At 42.3% G+C, this 6,000-nt stretch overlaps 1 long non-coding RNA gene across 1 annotated transcript in view; it reads right to left on the reverse strand.

Moving 5' to 3' along the window:
• The window catches only part of LOC116070173, a 44,245-nt gene that overhangs the window by 36,768 nt on the left and 1,477 nt on the right, over positions 1-6,000 (reverse strand). The window contains exon 2 of the long non-coding RNA XR_004110297.1: positions 2,038-2,142. This is a non-coding gene — a long non-coding RNA (uncharacterized LOC116070173). The remainder of the gene's footprint in view (positions 1-2,037; positions 2,143-6,000) is intronic.

Raw genomic sequence — 6,000 nt, forward strand, 5'->3', positions numbered from 1 at the left:
GATCACCAGAGGAAGTCAGGACTGCAACTTAAGCAGGTCAGGAAGCAGGAGCTGATGCAGAGGCCATGGAGAGATGTTTCTTACTGGCTTGCTTCCCCTGCCTTGCTCAGCCTGCTCTCTTATAGAACCCAAGACTTCCAGCCCAGGGATGGCACCACCCACAAGGCTACCCCATTGATCACTAATTGAGAAAATGCCCCACAGCTGGATCTCATGGAGGCACTTCCCCAACTGAAGCTCCCTTCTCTGTGATAACTCCAGCCTGTGTCAAGGCACACAAAACCAGCCAGTACACACATTCAGGGAGGGAAGAGGACTGGACTAGAGAGTCAGTGAGGAGGAGGAGAGACTGAGGGCTAGTGTTTGGGACTCCACATAAAGTGCTATTATCTATGGCAAGCAAGAGATCAACTGTGTCAAATACAATGGAGGATCAAAGGAAGTTGAGTCCCAAGGCTCATCCACTATACTTAGATGTGCAGATGTCGCGGTGACAGTAAACAGTAAAGTTGTATAGCTGATTGGGGGAGCCAATAACTTCAGAGAAATAGTTAGAGAGGAACTGGAACAACATTGGAGAGATAGGATTTCCAAGAAGTTTTGCTGCAAACAATTTAAGAAGGGGGTGGAAGCTGCTGAAATGCTGAGGTGAAGAACGTGTCTGCTGATCTACCTTCCGAAGGAAGGGTAACCTTGAGAAAAGTCTCAACTTCTGGGCTTGCTTCCTTTTCTGCCAAACAAGGACACCACTCCTTAAATCATTCCTTCATTTAACAAACATCTATTGATTGCTTACTATGCGCCACAAGCCAGGAGTGCTTAGATCAATATCCACCACGTCCTTTCAAAGCCCAGGGTCTAGCTGCAGCCTAATAGATGGGAAACAAAGAATTGGAATACTTAGAGACAAATGCCATGCATCCACTGTAAGGAGAAAGAGGAGTCACATCTGACCTGGTGAGGGTGGGAATCAGCACATGGACTCACCATGAGTGAGAATAAAATCTTGGAAGGCACAAGATAAATGGCATAGGTAGAAGAAGACAGAAAGTGATCAGAGAGAGTGGTATAAAGAGAATCAAAAATTTTCTGGGGCTATGCAATACATCTAGCCTACCACTCTACTACCCTGCCCTTGACACTGCTCCCTAGCCAACCTCTGCTGCTTGATATGTCCACATTTGACTTCACAGTCATTCTCCCAAATTTCCCTAGGCAGCCACCATCTATCAGCAGGACTTGGCCTCTGAGATGAAACCAATTGATTGTCTATTGTCAGCATATATTCTAGCAATGTGCTAACCACAAAATACTTTCCCCAGATGTAATGTGGTATTAGTATTGCTCATTAATGACACGAAATACAAACCCAGTTCAATACAGACGGTTCAGAATTTGAAGTGTATTTTGGTGAACGTTCACAAATGTACAGTCCATTTCAATAGTCATAAAATCCCTTTTTAAGTTAGATATGAGATGGATATGCATTCCTGAAAATTCTCTCTCTCTCTCTCTCTCTCTCTCTCTCTCTCTCTCTCTCTCTCTCTCTCTCTCTCTCTCTCTCCCTCTCCCTCTTTCTCTCTCTCTCTGTGTGTGTATGTTTGGCTGAACAAAGAAGACATTTCTACAATGAATTTGAACTCAGATGGATTTAGGAATGTGGGAGACACTCTTCCTATTCATGTTTCAAAGCCTTAGGAAGTATTTTATATAGATAGTAAAGAAAAAAATATAACACTGATTTATCCACTACCCAAAATTTTAACAATGACAATTGCTATTGCTTCAGGGCTTAATGAAAAGGATACAACATTACAGACCCAACCGATGTCCTTTGCCCCCCTTTCCTAGTCCCAAGTCCCTGAACTTTCCCCACAGACACTCTTCTCTCAAGCTTGGTAGATAGCTTCCTCACTCATGTCTGGATAACATTCTGCTTCTATTTGTACTGAAACTACACTGAACAGGATTAATTCTTGTGTTTTTAAAATCACACACATGATAATACAGAGCAAAGCTGTTTTGTGGTCCTCCTACCTCACAGCTCAGATTGTGAATGCCTCCAAGGTGATAAGATACTTGTTCTGCATTTTACAGCCTGTCCAGCTTCCCTTGAAACCAGTCCAAATTGTTGAAGGCAGCCTGCAGATAGGACAGACAGAGTCTCAGTGGCAGGTACAGAATCATTTGGCCTCAATCATCTTCTCCCTCCTCTCTTCCAGCTCCTTTGCCTCTTCTTCTTTCCTCCCCTACTTTTCTTCCCTTCCCCACTCTACTGATGATCTTGAATATATTAAGGAAAAGTAGCAGAGAGAAAACTCTACAAAGGAGGTCTGAATTTAGCACTACAGCTTCCAAATCCTCCTCTTCCCCTCCCCCTCCTCCTAGCATTTTCAAGGTATAACTAGCACCTATCAAATAAGCACTTGGTGTTTGTTTGCTAATCTTAATACCACCTTTCGGGTCTTTCCTTGCCCAAGGTTCCAAAGCGAGGCTGTGGAGAGTTCAACCCAGGTACTCAAGTCCAAGAGTTTGTGTGCTTCACCACTCTCCAAGAGGAGCCATATTGATCCCAATGGGCTAGTGTTAAGTGAGCTCTTAACACTACAACTCCCCAAGGCCAGTGCTTTAACAAGTTGGGCATTGATTCCAGTTAAAAATAAAGCACCATGATGATTACTAAATATAAGTACTAATGAAGCCACCACTGACAAATTCACAGGGTTGGGAATTAGTTCAGTTTTCTGACATGATATTTAACCATCCTTGGGTTTACAACTTCCTTTGGGAAATTTGTTTGACTCTTTCACTATTGGCCCTAAATCTTTAAGAACAAAAATGGTTACTCCTTTCTCTCTTGAGGATTTCCTATTTCGGTAGAGTGGGTGTGGAAATCTAATTTCCATGGTCCTCTGTATCCTGGCTCCTCATTATTTTCTCTGGATTTAATTTCTTCCACTGCCTAACTCATATGCTGAAGACCCCATCTCCCATGTGATATGATTTGAGATTGAAGATGTTTGAAGGTGTATTGGTTCCTTGTCTTGTTGCTAGAACAAAACACACAAAAAGCACAACTCAAGGCGGAAAGCATTCATTCTGACTCACAGATTTCAGGGATACATTCCACCCATGGTGGGGAACCCGTGAGGGCAGGAAGATGAGGCAGCTGGTTCTAGTCTGGTTTGTGGAACTGGGCTAAACACTATGACCAACAGCAATGTTGGAAGGAAAGGATTTATTTGGGTTACAGGCAATAGTCCATCCTGGAGGGAAGCCAAAGCGGGAGCTCAAGGTAGAAACATGGAGACAGAACTGAAGCAGAGACCATGATGGAACACTGTTTACTGGCATGCTTCCTGCTTCTGCTCAGTTAGTTTCCTTATACCATCCAGGACCACCTACCCAGGGGTGGCAACACTCACCCTCCTCCTGGGGGCTTACTAGTAATTGAGAAATTGTCTGACAGACAGTCCTTTAGGCAAATGATGGAGGCAGCTCCTCTTATTGTGGGCTTGTCCACAGTGTGTGCAACCAAGAATAATAGCCATCACATCCCTTGCCTGGACACACTGCAGCCATACCCAGGAAGTATGTAGTCATGAATCCTGGTACTCAGTTTATCTGCTTTTTATTCAATATGTAACCCCAGGCCACAGAGTGGTGCCCCACACATTTAGGGTAGGTTTTCCCACTGCAACTAACCTAGTGGAGAAAATACATCACAGACACACCAAGAGGTGTATTTCTAGATGCTTCTAAATCACATCAAGTTGACAATCAAGATTAATATCACAGAAGTTGAGGAGACTTCGGTGTGGTCAGACTAAAGGGACCCTCACAAGAAGACTGGTTCCTTAGAAGAGACTAGAGAGCTTATTTCTTCTGTCTTGTGCAGAGACAGAGCAAGAAGGTGAGCATCCTAAAAGCCAAGAAGAGAGCCAAGAACTGGGACTCTTGGCCCCTGGAGCTCTGAGAGCCTTGATCTCTGTACTTAAGGCACTCGATGGTACTACTTCACCACAGAATCCCAATACATTTCCTGTACAACCTTTGACCTTACTAACCTTCCGCAACTTCTGAGCGATTCAGAAAGGGATTCAGGAAAGCAGGCAGACTTAATGAAGTTATATGGGTACAACTCATCAAACAACTGTACAGAGAGCAAGACTTCCAGGGAGGAAAAGTACTGCATCTCACTTGAGCAGAGATTCTCAACCTGTGGATCTCGACCCCTCTGGGGGTCCTACATCAGATATCACACATATCAGACATTTACATTACAGTTCATAACAGCAGCAGATTACAGTTGGGGGGGGGTCACCACAACATGAGGAATAGTTTTAAAGACTTGTAGCATTAGGAAGGTTGAGAACCACTGCAATAGAGGGATAAATATTCCTCCCACTGGTTCTGCATGGTCTAGGTAATCTGCTTTACACATGCTCCTGTGTGTGTGTGTGTGTGTGAGAGAGAGAGTGTATGTGTGTGTGTGTGAGCATATACACACACACATGCACACACACACAAACACTCACTCAGTTTTATCATATTATTATGCCTCCTTCCTTATGGCCTTATTCAACCTTACTTCCTGTCTCCAAAAGAAGCCACACTAAGAGTTAAGGTGTCAACATACAGATCTGTTTTGAGGAGACACAATTCAGTCTATAACAATATTTTTCTGTATTTCATTTTTTATTTTTATCTTTATGCTGTGCTTGAGAGTGAACCACAATGTTATTTTAATTAAAAAAAATCTTAGGCTAGCACATTATGAATGACAATACTAAACTCTTGTTTTAAAGTTAATTTAAAATTATTTTAATGATATTTATAACCTACAAAATACATCTCAACTTTTCCTTAGTAAACAATTCAACACCATCTAGTCAGAACAGGCATGAGTTACTGTGAAATATTGTTTTAAGAAGACAGGTCATACTGAGTTTTAGTCCTAAATATATGTTCAAATGTAGGGTGAAGTTTAACTATATTGTATGGTAGTAAAATAGACAAAAATTGCTTTTATGACAGATGTGTGGAATTCTTACATTTATGCTTAAAAATTAACTTTATGTAATATTTGTTTCTAAACAGTATGCAAAAAGCTTCAAGATCCTATTCGCATGTACGCTAAATATTACATTGCAGATATTCTGCTCAACTTTACAGGAGTCAAGTTGGTTATTAGTTTTACTCTAATTTTCTTCTGTGTATCACTTTTCTCTCTTTTAATCAATTAAATTATTTATTTACTTTGCATATTGATAGAAAAATTCCCTCCCTTCTCTCCTCCTAGACCCTCCTTCTCCCCTCCCCCATCCACCCCTTCTCCCTCTCTCCTCAGAAAAGGGGAGACCTCCCACGGATATCAATCAGCCTCAGAATAGCAAACTGCAGTAAGACTAGGTGCATCCTCTTCTAATGAGGCTAGACAAGGCAGTCCAGTTAGGAGCAAGGGCTCCAGAGGCAGGCAGTACAGTCAGAGACAAGCAGTGTAGTGAGAGGCAGGTGTCACATATCCACTTCACACATCTGGATCACTTCATCTTTTCTAAAACCTTTTCAACAGCCCACGTACACTCTTGCTTTTCTGACAACATGGGTGCCATTCATCTTCTTTTAAAAACTGTTGCTGCTGACACACCTTTGTGAGTCTAAATGGGAATGATGGAGATGGCTTGCCACAGCTGACAGAAATTTGGATTCAGGCAGACTCAAGTTCACACCCTGACTCTGCTGCCTAGTGATGACGAAACCTTCAGCGAATTGTCAGATTGTTCTCAGCCTGCATTCTGTTCCTAAAACAGAAATGGTAAGTGTATTTATGTCAAGTAATTGAGAGAACTAACAGTTTTAAAGCTTCACAGTTCTTCAGCACAGGTTTTTGAAAGACCCCTGGGGGAGACCCCCACTCAAATCTCCGGAAGACGTACACCCAAGGAATCACGAGAGACCGTCCTTGATGTAATTACAAGAGGTATATTTTTAATTTTC

The sequence above is a fragment of the Mastomys coucha genome, unplaced genomic scaffold, assembly GCF_008632895.1.
Source record: "Mastomys coucha isolate ucsf_1 unplaced genomic scaffold, UCSF_Mcou_1 pScaffold22, whole genome shotgun sequence".
Classification (NCBI taxonomy): Eukaryota; Metazoa; Chordata; class Mammalia; order Rodentia; family Muridae; genus Mastomys; species Mastomys coucha.